Below are 17,858 nucleotides of genomic sequence, written 5' to 3' on the forward strand. Positions count from 1 at the left end.
CTAAAAACCAAGTAACTGAGAAGAAGAAGAAAGGGAAGGAGAGGAAGAAGAAGGAGCCAACGAAAAAAAGGGGCAACCGTGCATCGTCTAGCAAAAATACACACACCTCACCGTCCAAACCAAAATCTCCATGTGTCATTTGCAAAGGAGACCAATATCATCGAGATTGTCCTTGCATCCCACGGATCTTAAGGAACTAGTCTCCCCGCTTGCACAATCCGGTGTCGTCAACCTCTGACGATCGTGTTGAGAGTACACCGTCAACTAGTGAAAACAAAGTCACCGGATAGAAAGGAAAATCTAAATTTCCCTGTAGACTGTGTGAAGGCGATCATGCCCTCCACCGTTGTCCCTTCCTAGATGGAGCTAAAAGAGTCTTGGATAATCGTCCTGCATCACTGCAGCGATTCCCTCCTAGATACAAGAAACTCTTGCCGAATCCATTTCTAGTTGAAAATCCGACTGACCCACCTTCGTTGTCAGTCGAAGCACCTATCATTGAAGATAAACCCTCTGAGTCCACATCGGACCAAAGTCAATAGGTCGAGACGGCAATTGGCCCCATCTTGGCTTCAGAAGATTTACCTTTCAGATAATACAGTCACTAAAGAGAATGAGAACGACACCATTCAAATTCATTTGGTAAACACAAACTCCGATGAACATGGGGGCAATCTGCCCATTCCTTTACCGCAGGAAGGAAATTCGTCAGAGCTGTATCTGGCCGTTTATTTGGTCCCACCTCCAAGCAACTTAGTTGTTTCCTTTGACTGGAAACTACTAGGCAGACCCCGTTTACCGTCTAATGTACCATTCCAAATCATAGTGCAAACTTACAGAATGGTCATGGTTGGTACCATCATAGATGAAGGGGCTTCTGTGAGTATCCTTTCCTTGACTGCTTGGAAAGCGCTTGGTTCACCTTCTCTTTTGCCTGAGATGCGAAATCTGACAGGTTTCGATAAAGGAACCAATTGACTGTTATGGATCTTTCCAAGTTTGCCTATAACTTTGAGAAGGAAAACCATTTATCTAAACGTAATGGTAGTCCAAGGAACTTTAGATTACAATCTGCTCCTTGGGCGTGACTACATTTATAGCATGGGAGCTATTGTTTCCTCACTCTTTCGAGTAATGTGTTTTCCGCATGAAGGCAGAGTGGTCCAGCTCGTAGAACAACTTTCATTCCCTGGTTCACACATAGCTAATAGTCAAATGCCATCCCTAACAGGACTTTTTGCACAAGGAATGTCTCATCAATCTCCAGTCCGTCCACCTGATGAACGCGGGTGATTCGGTGATTGTGACTGAAACCCAGGGGGCATGCACCCTAGTCTGCTTCGGCAGGAAAACTTCAGGTATAGGGCAGGTTTCCGCAGAGGATATATGACTGGTCTGACACACCCGTATGTTTAGGAAAATGGGATTAGACCAGAATAAGATACCTGTGTTAGAAGGTAGGCCTTTCCTGATACAACAAATGTTTTTTCTACCAATTGAAGGGTAACCTGGAAAAGGTAGGCCTTTCCCGATAGAACAAATGTTTTGTCTACAAATTGAGGGATAACCTGGGAAACTCTAATTCGCTATACTTGGGGGCATGCAAACCTTTTTGCATGAAAGTGAAAAGTGACCATTTATTTTCCTAGTTTGTAGATTCTTACCCCTTTAAACTCGTAGGATCGGTTGTTCCTAGCTTACATAATAAAAGGAGTCGGAGCATAATTTCGAATGGTGAAAGCTCCCTAAAAAAAGAGCCTATCGATGAGACATCCTTATTATATGACTGGCATGAGTAGTTTTACGTGAAGTTCAAGCTGGTTAAAAATTAAACCTAGCAATGAGCATATGTTCCACCAGAGTTTAAGCTCATTAAAAAATGAACCCGAAATAACCATTGTGAATGATTATCATTAGCTTTTGAGCCTTGGTTGTGTTCTTACCATCACCTCCACTCTGTTTTAGCTGATCATTCGTCTCCATTTGATTGTTTACCCCTTTTGAGGAACAACTATGATGAGTGATCCTGTTAGCCACCTTCTTTACACTTCCGTGATTAAGGAAGTTCCAAACCTTACTTGGAACCAGCTTCTATCTGAAAACATCACTCGTTCATCAAAAAACAAGTCTCCTTTAATCTCTTTTCATTTGACTCATAAAATATGAAAAGATTTCCGAGCAATTGGCCTCTCCAGCTCGTTAAAGTGATCGGAAGTGCTATCCCTCCTCTATATTTTAATCTTTTTGGACCTGAGGGATCATTACACAAAAATATTGAGCGCTTGTCTTGTTCGGCTCGTTAAAACTATCGAAAAGTCATCCCTTTCGCATTGTTTTATACTTTTTTGGACTCAAGGGATTATATTACGAAAAAGGAATATTGGAGTTTCCTTTCTGGTCTCTTTTCAAACTCTCTAAAATTGAGAAGGACCGAGTTATCCTTGTCGTTAAACTCGTTAAAACAAACTTGTCCATTCAGACAAGAGCGAGTTTCACTGTCGCTAGACTCGTTAAAACATAGCGACAGGTCTGCCCGAAGGGTAGATTATAAAACAAGCATATGTTATCCTCCTCAAGCTTGACAAAAATAAAGAGGTACTAGTCAGAAATGACTGGGGAAAATTGGGAAGAAAACGTGAAGAAACTTTATTGGTAGCAAGTAGCTCTTGAACATGACACTTTCACTCCATCACCATGATTGAGTCGGGTTGGGTTATTCTGTTCACCGGTCATATCACCATTGGTCCACTGTACCATCCACTTTTGGGGTTAACGCAACCAGTCCATTTCAGTGTCGCCGATATGTTCAAGAGAAGTCACTCAGAGAATTCACCTACCCAGCTTGTGTCTCATCCGCTACAATACCCTCACACTTCATTCTTTCATGACCACCACCCTGAACCTTGTATCATCAGATTGTTTTCACCTATACAAAATCATTTGCTCCGTTCCATGTCGTAGATGTGGGATACATTAATGCCTTCCTACGACGGGTCACTTCTTGTCGACATCAGCTCATTATCCAAGAAGCCGACCTAGGGACAACCCTTCCAGTACTTTGAAGCTTACATGTCTCAATGACAAGTTTCTCACTTCCGGCGACAGGTTTACATTAATGGCCTTCGACCGAAAGATTATGCGTGGTGTTCGACATTGACTCATGTATTCACACCATGTGAATTGTACTGTAGTACCTTGAGGGTCATCATCATCATCGGTGAGTCCTCTCGCGTATGTTAACAGCTTACATCATTGGCTAGTAATGAGGTGATGTCCTTCCATGTTCGACATTAGAACATCTTTTCACATGGATCGACTTGTACTTTCGGGCGAAGATGGAACGAGTTTTGAAGACCCTGGATCTAGTTTCATCCATCTGGGCTACGATATATTCAGGAAAATAAAGACATCAAATGTACATCATTGCTGCATAGATAATCATCCAAATTAAGGGATGATTGCTCTACCAGAATCATCAGTCTACACACAGACAATTGTCTATCATATGTACATGAAAATGAATTTATCAAGCTGAGCATGGGAATGCTCGCCTTAGCTAGATCATGAAAATATTATGAAGATAATGTATTGTATTGTATCTTATCACAGGTCACCTTCTAGTGCGAAAAACCTCGGATCCTCATTATAAAGCATTTCACCTGACATCAAAAGATTTACGACCTCATGCTTTAGGGGGCAACTGTTATAGACAAATTTGGGCACTGCAACCCCAATCACATATGTCCATAAACCAAGGGATTCTAAGTCCCTAAAAGTGTTGTTTCATACCCTAAATGAGCAAGGTCAGCTAATTATATCATCTCCCAGAAGTTTTCCATGAAAAACCACTCAGAACTGGTCAAAGCAGGACCATACAAATTGCCCAGTGCAAAGGGTACGATGCATCTCACCTTCCACATGCAAAAAGTGCGATGCATACTGGAAAGCCCTTCTGTAGGGTGCGATGAGTGAGAGGAATTTCACCACTTGACATAAGATCCTCTTCACTGGTCACGGGGGTCGTCTCATCCATGTTGGAAGAAGAAATTACAGTCGGAACACCAGGAGGAGTGACCGGGAAGTCCTCTTCTGAAGGTTCCCAAATAGGATTCCAATTGATATCGTAAGGTTCCCCTTATGGAGTGTGAGAGTTAAGAGGTTGAACACTCAGAATAATAGGAAGGGTATCACTAACAACTGATACCTCAGAAACGACAGAAGATGTAGAGCCTTGGTTTCTTGGTAGAAGAGATGGGATTAGTGATTCCGCTAGGATGATTTAACTCAAAAGTCCTAGGAAAAAGATAATATAGCAGAGACAAAATTCTATGCAAACCAAAATTCAATCAAGATTAACAGGGAAAATGTGAATGTGGTCGAATAAATTTTAGGACACAAGAACAAAACTTGACCTTTTCATGTTTAAAGAGTTGAGAAAAAGGACAAAAGATGACTCTAGTCGCCTTCGAATATTTAATGAGCCTGAAAGGACAAGTGCTCAGATGATCCTTTTCTTTTAAGGAGTTGAAAAGGAGCGAAAGTGACTACTCTGGAGAACTAGACAAGAGGTTTACCAGACAAACCGCAAAACTGCATATACACCTTGGTGATCAAATGAAAGAAAAATGACCAAGGACTTTCTGTACGACAGTCAGTCTTCCCGAATGCTGTGTTCGGTGCGTTATGGTTCATAAGGTGGTAGACACGGCTTCCTATGGATGTAGGATGATAACCTAGTGGGGTCTCCCGATATATACTCAACGGTACGGGGAGCACAAGTCCATACTAGCAGCTATTGGATCACAGAAGGAGGAATCACCCAACCTTAAGTGAAAAAAATAGTGACTAGGTTTAATGATGCCAGAGCACGTCTCTAGCCTAGACCTCTAAATAATGTGCGTTAAGTTCCAATGCATTGTTAGGTTTATTCAATTGATTTTAAGAGTTAATCTTGAGTTAAGTTTCAATTTTCAGGCCCTACCAAATGTATTTCAATAATTCCTAGGATGCAGCTACAATAAGTAAAGCATCAGTGGTTTCGATGAACACCTACTTAAAGAAGGGTAAAGAGTTCATTTCCAAGCAAACACAAACCAAGACAAGCAAATGTAAGTGCTAAGAAACACAATGCATCAATACACTAATCTCACAATGCATCGATACTACTAGTGAAAGATTTTACAATTCGCTTCCCAATTTCTCAATCATGAAAATTCGTAATGCAAATATACTTTCACTTTTTTATGCTAAATGGATGCAATATTTTGATTTTTTAGAATTGAAATGACAAACAAGTAAGTGTAAAACTGTCTGATCCAAACAATTGTGATCTATGTTCGATAGTGCGGAAATCGAATTAATGCGAGCAACTGGTTAAATAACCAACACTAAAAATCAATAAAAAAGACAACAAGCAATAAAAAAGCCTCGAGCAAATCAATTAGATGGTTGTGGATGAATCTTTAAAAGAGAGGCAACCCAAGCAAATGACTTCTTGACAAAACCTTTAAGGAGCTAGGTCACACAGTCCAAAAACACAAGACTCACTCAATGAAACCAAAGAGACAGTACCTTAACCAAAAGCAATAAAAAAAGCTAATGAGAGACAAGAAACAACAGGGGATAAACAAGACTGATGGATTTAGGAGGTAAAGTTGTAAAAACAACTTGTACAAGAATCGTCGCGGGTCTATAACCAAAAACTTGAGACAAAAAGCCAATCATCGCAAGCACTAAGACAACAACTGGGTGACGTCGTCACAGGTGTACACCTGTCTTCTGCGACAGTCCGATTTTAGGAATCGTCGCAACTGTACGACGGGTTATCTGCGACGTGTAGGTTTACTAAAAAGGACAGGGGCGACGTCATCGCAGTTGTTAAGCTATCTTCAGCGATGATCTTACTTAAAGGAAAAGATAAAGTAAAAACACCTAAATGACACCAGATTGATCTTCCAAATAGTTAGAAGGACTCCCAGACTAACCCAGGTAACCCAGAAAACTAATGGTTTTAACCCAAAAATCAAGAGACACTATATCAATACCAAACAAAAGCAAACAAGAGAAAAAACATATAAAGGACTCCCCAGTGGAGTCACCAACTTGTGAAGTAGGAAGTGTTCCTTCTACGGACAGAGGAAACCCCTCTAGCCCTAGAGTGGGTCTAGTCACAGCAAAACAAAACAACAATCGATTTCCTTAAATAGTCATTGTTGGAAGCCTACCTCAAAACCAGTGTTTGGTGAAGCTTTTGTTGCACTGCTCCAGCTTTCGTTTCCTTCTCCTCAATGAGCAATCAACCTGAAACAACATAAGAGAACAACAAAACACGTAACCGAGAACAACAATGATCTATTTACTTATAAAGTCAAGAAATCATAAGCTATCAAGAAAATTATGCACAAGATATAGGAAATCATCATTGATTGTATTAAAATGAATCAAGAGCAAAGCTTACAACCAAGTCTTGACGTCGCAAGCCTTCTCGGAGGGTCCAACTGGTATGTTTCTTCAAGCATTCACTCTCAAGAATGGGTCTCCCAAATGGATGATATCTCTCTCTCACTCACAAGCTCTAACACAAGGCTAAGGCACTCCACAACCTCTTGCTAAACTATCAACAATTTCACACTGCAAACTCACACCAAAGCTAGCTAATTTGCTTCAATCCAAAAACCAAGAACTAGGAACTAGCTGATCATAGCAATGGGGAGTGCCTTTATAAGAGGAGGAGCCTCCATAAAATGAGGGAGAGGGAGCTTATCTCCAAGGGAGGTTTCTCAAAAGGTGCAGCTACCATCCCAGAGGAGGAAAGGCGAACTCCTTTGACCCAACAACCAGCTCTAGAATCACCCAGAAGCATTCTGTTTGAACCAATTCACCATATCTAGATCGTCGCGCGTCATACACTAGGGCTCAACGATGACATCACATGGAAGCAGTGCATTCAAACAAATCATCGCAAGAATAATCTTGAGGACTTGCGTCGAGCCCTAAAATCTGACCATCGCAAGAAACTGATGTACCTCTGCGACGACGGTGCAGCATTATAGTTCAACACAGATAATTGTCACAAGAATAATGATGCTTACCTGCGACGATGCAGAAACATGGGTAAAAGGATTGATCTTCAGGGTTTAGAGAGCACTTTCTTGATCATATTAAATGAGTGGGAAGATATGGACATGCTTATTTAATGTATGACATAGTGGAGATGTCGCTCAAGGACTGACATGAGATTGGTGACAAATTATTGTGTAACACCCGCGGAAACTGTAAGTTGTAGAGGATCGATGACCTCTGAGGGAGCTTCCCTTGAGGTTGTAAGTGTGGAGGTTCCCGTAGATGTGCCAAAATCACCGAGGTCACCCAGGCTGAGGCCTACGCCGACAAGAGAGGGGCCTAAGAAAAAGAAAGACAAACATAAAGCGATAAATCCAGTGTACGAGTCGCCAAGGAAGCACCAGAAGAAAGAGAAGCCCACTGCGCAGGAGAAAGGAAAGGTGGTAAACCTAGAATCCAATGAAGTTGTAGATGAAGGTGCAAAAGACATTGACATTGAGGGTGTAGACCCTATCTCAAAGCTACTGGAATACATTCCTCCACGCCGGGAATTCAGTCGCTGCAGTAACAAATTGCGCTGCGCACTTTGAGCAGTCACTGGAGCTACTTACCATTTTGCAAGAAGATTCCAACTTGTATAGGTTAGCAACAGAGGTAAGGGAATTACAACAGTGGTATGATGAGGTTAGAGTGATGATGTGCACCGACGCTATCACATAGAGATTAGCAAAGATGTAGGAAGCAAAGGATCTGAAGGAATAGGCGGATGAAATACAACACAAAGAGGCAATACTGAAGGCCAGATTGGGGCCTTGGCTAGACAAAGCCTATGTGCTCACCCCCACCATTGAGGGAAACTTGGATAGCCTACAGGCAACACAACAGAAAATCAAGACAGATAGCGCAGGGCCAACAACGGAGCAACTGGTGGAGTAGGTTAAGTAGGCAGCGACACAGTGTACCGCTGAACTTGCAGTGGTGCAAGTAGAGTTGGGAGGTCTCTGCAACAAGATATCCGCACCAGTAGAGTGACTCAGGGGCAAGTCACCATATTTGTGTTGGGGGCCTGTTGGGACAAGGTCCCCTAGGGTCATTTTTTGGGTTAAAAGCCCATGTTTTGGGGCAGAAAGCCCAAATTTTTGTATAGAAAGTGTAAAGTCTCCGCAGTTGGTGGTCGCGGAGCGTGAATATGTAAAGTGTCAAAAAGGGTTTCCGCCCTTCATTTATGTAAGTCACTTCGGCTTTAGGAGATCTACCCTTGGTCTGCGGACCATGGGATTGTATAAAAAGGGAAGTCTTAGAAGAGTCTAAGGCAGTTAAGTTCAGTTCTTGGATGTTGTTGCAATGGGTCAGTAAGAGCTAAGAGTGAAGAGTCTTAGTGTAGGAAAGAGGCTCTTCAACTGTGTGCGCAGAGGCCTAGGGTAGACATCTGCAGCAGATTGTGCAGACTCCTGTAGCTATGTGTGCAAGATAGTTAGAGTCTGTAAAGAAGATTTGAAGCATTAATAAAAAGGATTATTCTGGAATTACATGTGTTTGATCTATTTACTTTTGTGATGAATGCATGCGATTATGTTATAAATAATATCGGGTTTATGATTTAATTCTATATTGATGCGCGAATCTATATGTTTTACGTTATTATATGAATGCAAGCTATAATATCTGTTTACGTGAAGAATATCTTAGTGCTTGTTGAAGTTATTTGATGCTTAAGCTAATTAGGGTAAATACAAAGGTAATAACATTTACATAAGCGCGTAAGTAGATAAATCACTTGTTTAGGGTCCGTGAAGGATGATCACAGACCTTAGTGAAGGTCTAGAAGCCGGATAAGAGAAGTATATCGATAAGTCCTAAAGGGCTTATCGATCCGTGTGAAGGAAGGTTTAAGGTATAAAACAACATCACTATCATCTTTGGGTGATACTGCTTCGGGTGAGACTTCAGTTCGCGCTCCGCAAATTGATGCCAAAAGGGCCAGTAGTGTAGGGATTTCCTTGGATAATTAACGCTGAACCTGGGTCAGGGCCCACTAAGCCAACAATGGCCAAGGAAGGTGGATGCTTGACGATCCAATAGTGTGGACTCCAGATCTAGTGCGTAGGTTGGAAGCCTTTGAAGATGAGATCTCGTGTGCTGTCGATCATTGGCTTGATCGGGTTATAGGAGGATTTTTTACAGAGTTCGCGATCGACACCTCAGTCAGTTACATCAAAGCAGAGCGATGGTTCTTCAAGGGACCGCAAGGTAAGTATCTAATATCTTTTAATACTTGGATTAAGATGCTGTTGTGTGAGAAATGGGTTATGCCATTGCCTTGATGTTTGGAGCTACAGGAAGTGGGAATATATTTAGAGATAGGGGAAGAATAGGCCCTGAATATAGTCCGCTGATTGGACCTCTTGTGAGTGACGACGAGGGATCAACACAGGATTCACCATAGAGTTCTGTGCAGTTAATACGATAGAGTTTTCCGCAGATACCATCCATGCCACCTCTACCTTCACCTCCACAACGTACACCTTCACCCACACCACCACCACCACCGCCACCGTTCAACATGTCGAATACAATGAAGTTTCCAGTTTTTAAGGGTTTAGGAAGTGAGGATCTAGATCAGCTTTGGTTTGTTGCAAAGGCTGTGTGGACAACAAAACATATTATGAATGATAATATAAATAAGGTTCAGTTGGTTACCGCTCTGTAGGATCGCGCGTTGACATGGTATGTTAAGTACTGCACTAATAATCCATTGGCGTCATTAGTAGATACTCAGACCACTTTGAACAAAGAATTCGGTAAGCCTAAGTCTACCTTGCAATCGGCAATTAGATTTAAGAAAATCATGATGAGGCCCAGTGAAATGCCCTCAGAGCTAGATCAAAGGCTGAAGTGCGAGATCCGTGAAGCTAATATGAATCTCACAGATAGTCAGCACCACGATTGGTTTATAGCCCCACTCCTACCCCACATAAGGATTGCTTTATCGCAAAAAAAGATAGGAACTCAGGTGGAAGCTCTGGAAATCACGATGAGATTGCATGAGAAACCTATTCAGGATGTGTCTTTGGGAGTCCAAAAAATTCACTCGTAGTTGCAAAACCTCTATTTGGAATTGTAGATCTTGAAAAAAGGAAAGGAGGCCAGGACAGAGGTGTGCGAAGAAGTCTAGTGCCTCAAGTGAAGCTCTAGCAGGACCAAGTATGGGGCCCGTGCTATGGTGTGCTATTTTTTAGTTGGCTAGAAAACATGTAACATATAACTGTCATTTGCTGCAAAAATTTGTGCAGACACCAAAAAAATTGTTCTGCGATTTCTGCAAATCGGTCGGCCACGATGAACGAGACTATTGTAGCTATGAAGTAATGATGGAGAGGATGCTTACGTATTGAATTCAAGTAGAAAATCGTCCTCTGGATCACGGCGTTGGGGGAGCGCATGAAGGATATCAGGGGCGCAAAAGAGGCCGAGGAGTAGGAGGACCTGATAGAGGTCATGGACAAGTCATTTGCTATAATTACATAACACTAGGGCACTACACACGGGAGTGTACGAGTCTGCTATAGGGATTAATGCACGGGTGTTTGGTGATGTAGAAAACCCTCAAGGATCTTCCTGTGATCCTCGACAGATAGCCAGATTAGCTACAACTGTCACAAAGTTACATGCATATCTATGTTTAACAAACGAATATCAAAGTGAGAAGGAATTATTACCTCGAGTCTTAGTGTGGTGTTGCTGGAGAGCGAAATGTAGCTAGGTGGAAGACCCCTAAGCTAGCTCCAGATCAAAACCTACACATAGCAAAGACAAGCATAATATCACAGCATAAAACCTTGATAAACAAATGCATGAACATATAAAATATATCTAGTTGCATATAACTAAGCCACTCATGCGAAAAAATATTGAATAAACATATAAACAAGTTATACTACCAACATCACGGAGTGGAAAATAGAACTGCAGTTCTATATTGATGTAGAAAGAGTGATTACAACCATTAGTTGCATCAGCCTTCCCTTACCCCTCTAGCTCCTCTCTCTCTGTTTAAATGTGCAACAAGAAATGCTAAAAATAGAAGATGCTAAAAATAGCACTGCTATAAATAGATGGGCTATAAATAGCAGTTCAGCCATTGGAGATCTTAGCTACAATGGGTGAAAAGTGAAAGTGCTAAAAATAGCTTTTCTAAAAATAGCATTTCGGGATCCCTTCTTATTTTAGTTAGTCCTTGGACTAAACATAGGAAGTAAAATTCGAATTTGATATTAACAGCAGTTTGTAAATTGATTTATTAATTCATTTTGAGTTAATTGGTTAAGGAATTATGAACTTGAAGTCTATGTAAGGACATGCAATAGTTTCTCCTTTGATTGAGGGATTTATCCATCAGTTAAAGAGATAAGAGTGAGTTGTAATTAGTTGGCTCAGTTAACTGAGTCAAGTCTAGTTAGTTTAATTTAACAGTTTGTTAAATTAATGAGAGTTCAGTTAGTTAATGCTTGCATGCATGTAACTACTGTATTTCAGATAACTGAAGATTCACTCATGGAAAACTCATGCATGTCAGTTCAGTTAGAGACCCAGTTGAGATAAGATGGAGGGACAATGTACTATCAGATGCTAGGATATTCATTGGTGAATATTCCTTGCATGCAGAAGGAATATTATTCCTTAAGGATTGCGCAGTTGGACCTGAGGTTACAGTGAGTGTGATGAGGCCAATTCACACATGTGATATCATTGGACCCCAATCAAAACTATGCAAGGAAATAGGAGGCTTGGAGGGCTTGAGGAAGATATATTCTATGTCTATTGAGTATGTGAGCTGTATTGTTTGATTGCAGAGACAGCAGGATAACTTGAGAGCTAATTCTTTTTGTAACTCAAACAAGATTTCCACTTGTATGATAATACAGAGTTGGGGTTTTAGGTTGGTGCTTTCCCTAGTGTTATATCTTCTATGTTATGGTTGATTACTTCTCATTCTCAGTTATATCTGTTCATGCTTGATGTTGCTCATGTTCGATTAAGTTTCCGCTAAATTGTTTGTAGAAGTAGATCAAGTGTTTTGCTTTAGTACATTGCATTACCAGGTGATCTACAGTGGGAAAATCTACACGATATTAGAGCAAAGGTGATCAAGGAAGAACAATATACAAGCAGGAGAAGTTCAAAGTTTGGTTTCTGAATATTGAATTGAGTTCTTATCACATCTATTTCACTGATAGCGTTTTGTGGTTTGAGACTCAAATATGCCCTTGATGGTAGTTCGAATTATATAGCTTGGAAGGATCGCATGGAGGCAGTATTAGAAGATAATGGTCTAAAGGACTTCGTTGATCAAGAAGTCCAGAAGCCGACTGATGCTACTCAACTAGCGGAATGGAAAAAGTGTGTGGCTAGAGCTAGGAGAATCATCTTGGAGGGAGTTTGAGATCACATTGTCTCGAGCCTCCATGGGAAGGAGACTCTGTTTTCGATGTGGAAAACATTGAAATATCTTTATCAGAATAGAAGCGATTAGAGGAAGCTGGCGCTGAAAGATAAACTTCGAAAGATCAAGTGCGAAAAGGGCGACATAATCTCTACGTTCCTGAACAAGATCACCACCTCCAGGGATGAGCTTGGAAGCATAGGAATTGTGACAGCTGATGATGACATGGTGAGTCTTGCACTCCTCAGTCTTCCTAAGAGTTGGCATAGCTACCAGGACTTGGTTAATGGAAGAGAGAAAATGCCAGATTGGGAACGACTTTGGTCGGATCTGATGCAGGAGGAGATAAGGCGAAGTACCAGGGATAGATCTTCATCAAAACAAGATGATGAAGAAAATCTAGCTTTAGCGAGTAAAGCTAAGAAAGGGAAAGGGAAGGCGTCCCAATCCAAATATTCTCATGGTGGGAAGAAGGTTGAAAAGTCAAAAGTGAGATGCTTTCACTATCATGAAGTGGGCCATTATGCAATGAATTGTCCACTAAAGAAATCTAGGAAGGGTTCCTCCAAGGGATTTGATGGTGATGCATTAGCCTCACAGTTTGAGCTGGATTTCTCGCTGATCACATGCATGGTTTCATCCATGGTGGGATGTGTTTGGTACCTGGACAGTGGAGCTTCTTTCCACATTTCGGGTGACAAGAATCTTTTTAGTACATTGGAGGAGAAGGATCTCCAGATGCGGATTGAGATGGGCAATGATGGAAAGTTTGTATCTCCGGTGAAGGTACAATTGTGTTTCAGAGGGAGCATGGTGTTTGAAAAAGAATCTTGTGTCTGTTGCTATGCTAGAAGATAAAGGCTATGATGTAGTCTTTAGTAAAGGAAAAGTTTTCCTGAGGCATATCGGCACCGGAAAAACCAAGCAAATAGGGATTTGAGTAATGAATCTATACAAGTTGGAGGTAGATGACTGTGCTGCACTGAGTTCCAAAGCAGAGGTGGTGCAAAGCCAAGATGTTGGTGAGCTATTGCATAGAAGACTAGGCCACTTGCATTACGGGGCCTTGAAGATCATGCAACAAATTTCTATCGGCTTACCCAAGGGAAAACTGGAGCAAACAGATACATGAAAAGGATGCACCCTGGGTAAGTACACTAAATCTTCCTTTCAGGATCAGGATAGTAGAGCTGGAGCAATCCTGGAGTGAGTTCACTCAGATGTAGGTGGACCATTCTCTACAACCTCCACTGCTAAGCAAAGGTACTATGTTATTTTTATTGATGATTTTTCTCGTAGATGCTGGATCTACTTTATGTAAAAGAAGGATCAAACTTTCTTGAGGTTTTGTGAGTTTAAATCCTTGGCAGAGAAAAAATCAGGAAAGAAATTGAAAGCCTTGTATAGCGACAATGGTGGAGAGTATGTTTCCCAACAGTTTAAAGACTTCTATGCAGCACAAGGAATTAAACGGGAACTGACAACACCTCATAACCCACAACAGAATGGGGTGGCTAAAAGGAAGAATAGATCTATTATGGGAGCAGCTTGAGCGATGTCACATGACCAAAGCCTACCACTTCATCTGTGGGTTGAGGCATGCAATACAGTAGTGTACCTTCAAAATAGAAGTCCTCATCATATTTTGGGGATGAAGACACCTATGGAGGCTTTTTTGGGGAAGTGACCATATGTGAGTCACTTCTGCATCTTTGGATCATCAGTTTTCTGTCATGTGACCAAAGATGCTCGGAAGAAGCTAGACCCAATAGCTGAGTTGGGGATACTTGTGGGGTACACAGATACACCCCACAACTATCATGTGTTTCTGCCTGCCAGTCAGAGGACCGTAGTGCGCATGGATTTGAAGTTCGATGAGCAGAGAGCCATGCGAGTGTCACTTGAGAGGGAGCTCAAGTTGCATGGTGATGAGGAACTTTTAGTTCCAAAGGAGGAGGAGCCTCTTGATGATGTGGATCAGCCACATGCAGAGGATCCAGTAGTGGAGACCACCACTCCTAGAGAGTCTTCCAGAGATGGGTGGAAACACTTGCGGGAAGCTGAAATACTGATGCTAGATGCGAGAGCGAATGTGGGGCAGCCATCCTCTCAACGCAGACAAAGGAGATCTCCCAAGAGATACACTGGCTACATGGTCCTGGTTGGGGAGTGTGTAGCGACTGAACCTTCTTATTTTCAGGAGGCAGTGCAACAACCAGTCTGGGTTGATGTAATGGTAGAAGAGTACGATTCTATCATACAGAATTGTGTGTGGGATGTTGTCGCTAGACCTGGGGACAAGCCAATGGTTAGTTCCCGATGGCTTTACAAGGTAAAGCAGGTAGCTGATGGCAGTGTTGAGAAACACAAGGCAAGGTTTGTTGCCCAAGGTTTCTCACAAGTTGAGGGGATCGACTACGGTGAGACCTTTGCTCCCGTAGCAAGGTACTCATCTATTAGATCGATGCTAGCTCTATTAGCTCAGATGGGTTGGAAGATCCATCAGATGGATGTGAAGACAACTTTCCTTAATGGGAAGATTGAGGAAGAGGTATACATTGAGCAGCTCGAAGGATTTGAGACCTTCTATCGCAAGTCACATGTTTTCCAGCTCAAGCGAGCACTATATGGGCTGAAGTAAGCACCCCGTGCTTGGTATACCAAGATCGACAACTATTTCACTGGGTTGGGTTTCACCAAGAGTGAAGCAGATGCAAACCTTTACCACATCATGGTGGAAGGTAAGCCATTGATTATTGTACTTTAAGTCGATGATCTGATTTTGACAGGTGATGATCAACTGATCAAATATTGCAAGGATGACCTTGCAAGAGAGTTTGAGATGAAGGACATGGGTCTCATGCACTACTTTCTAGGCATGGAAGTGTGGCAGAAAGATGGGGAAGTATTTGTGTCTCAAGGCAAGTATGCCAATGAGATACTCAAGCGCTTTCACATGGAGAAGTGCAAACCCATGCAGACTCCTCTGGCTGGGAACTGGAGGAAGGAGGATGCTACTTCAGGTGAGGTAGTAGCTTCTATTGTTTATTGGTAGCTGGTGGGTTCACTTATGTATTTGGTGAACCAAGCTGTTTTGGAAGGCAACGAAGCATGTGTTGAGATATCTCAGAGGCACTACACAGTACGAATTGTGGTACATACGGATAGAGGGAGTGAAGCTGCAAGGCTTCACAGATGCGGATTGGGCTGGTAGTCCATTAGACTGGAAGAGAACTTCTGGAGGAATCTTCAACCTTGGTTCAACTATACTTTCTTGGTATAGGAGGAAACAGAGATTAGTTGCACTTAGCTCAGCAGAGGCTGAATACATGGCTGCCAGTCAGGCAACATGCGAGGCCATTTAGATGTGGAAGATTCTAGTGGGATTGTTTGGTCAGATGATGGATCCTATGGTGATATACTGTGATAATCAGAGTTGCATAAAACTATCTGAGAATCCAGTGTTTCATGACAGGTCCAAGCATATAGATATCCGTTACCATCATCTATGAGACTGTGTGGTCAAGAGGATCATGATGTTGCAGTGTGTTTCAACTGAGGAGTAGGATGCAGATATTTTGACTAAGACATTGTCAAAATTCAAGTTCAAGTTCCATAGAGACAGGATCGGGGTTACTGATAATCCCTTTCTTGTTGAGAGGGAGTGTTGAAATGTGCAACAAGAAATGTTAAAAATAGAAGATGCTAAAAATAGCACTACTATAAATAGCTAGGATATAAATAACAGTTCAGCCATTGGAGATCTTAGCTACAATGGGTGAAAAGTGAAAGTGCTAAAAATAGCTTTTCTAAAAATAGCATTTCGGGATCCCTTCTTATTTTAGTCAGTCCCTGGACTAAACATAGGAAGTAAAATTCGAATTTGATATTAACAGCAGTTTGTAAATTGATTAATTAATTCATCTTGATTTAATTAGTTAAGGAATTATGAACTTGAAGTCTATGTGAGGACATGCAATAGTTTCTCATTTCATTGAGGGATTTATCCATCAGTTAAAGAGAGAAGAGTGAGTTGTAATTAGTTGGCTCAGTTAATTGAGTCAAGTCCATTTATATTAATTTAACAGTTTGTTAAATTAATGAGAGTTCATTTAGTTAATTCTTGCATGCATGTAACTACTATATTTCAGATAACTGAAGATTCACTCATGGATAACTCATGCATGTTAGTTCAGTCAGAGAGCTAGTTGAGATCAAATGGAGGGACAATGTACTATCAGTTGCTAGGATATTCCTTGCATGCAGAAGGAATATTATTCCTTAAGGATTACGCAGTTGGACCTGAGGTTACAATGAGTGTGATGAGGCCAATTCACACATGTGATATCATTGGAACCCAATCAAAACTACGCAAGGAAATAGGAGGCTTGGAGGGCCTGAGGAAGATATATTCTATGTCTATTGAGTCTGTGAGCTGTATTGTTTGATTGCAGAGAGAGTAGGATAGCTTGAGAGCTGATTCTTTTTGTAACTTGAACAAGATTTCCACTTGTATGATAATATAGAGTTGGGGTTTTAGGCTGGTGCTTTCCCCAGTGTTATATCTTCTGTGTTATGGTTGATTACTTCTCATTCTCAGTTATATTTGTTCATGCTTGATGTTGCTCATGTTCGATTAAGCTTCCACTAAATTTTTTGTAGAAGTAGATCAAGTGTTTTGCTTTAGTACATTGCATTACCAGGTGATCTATAGTGGGAAAATATACACTCTCTCTCCATTCTTAACCTCTTCTGATGTCTTAGTTTGAGACTCTACTCAACAGTGAAATAGGCAATCCTTCCAAATGGTTCGAACTCTTTCACAATGGCCCAAGCCTTGCATATATAGCATGTAGGGTTAGGGTTGCCAAGTCCTTCATGAGTTCCATTAGGAAAAATAAGTGATGTTTCCATGCTTTAGTGCTCTTTCCCATTTGCATACTCCATTAGGAATTAGTAATTCCCCCAAACAGGTCAAGTTTTGATGTTTCCCTACTTATATGAGCTGACATAGGAGAGAATATAGGGATATTTTCTCAGTCAATTCGCTCCTTTGACCCATAGAAACTGATGTAGGATCACTAATGCTGTTCCCGAGGTAGAAACTAGAGTTACACTAGGCACTAACGTACCCTTAAGCTTGCTGAGAGGCTTTATAAGGCAGGTTGATAGTGTCTAGACAATGTTAGCTTGACAACTGGGCCTATGAACTTGGTCAGTCCTTCAGTCATCATGTCTTTGTCCTTTGAGTTGATGAGGAGGTCATTTTCCTATATAACAGATGCCCCCTAAAGTGTGAGATCAGAGGCTGCGACGATGGTCGAAATACTTTATATTTAACTGTTCTTTTCTT

The sequence above is a fragment of the Pinus tabuliformis genome, chromosome 2_2 (genome assembly GCF_031772625.1).
Source record: "Pinus tabuliformis cultivar Carrire ecotype Pingquan chromosome 2_2, CPIR1, whole genome shotgun sequence".
Classification (NCBI taxonomy): domain Eukaryota; kingdom Viridiplantae; phylum Streptophyta; class Pinopsida; order Pinales; family Pinaceae; genus Pinus; species Pinus tabuliformis.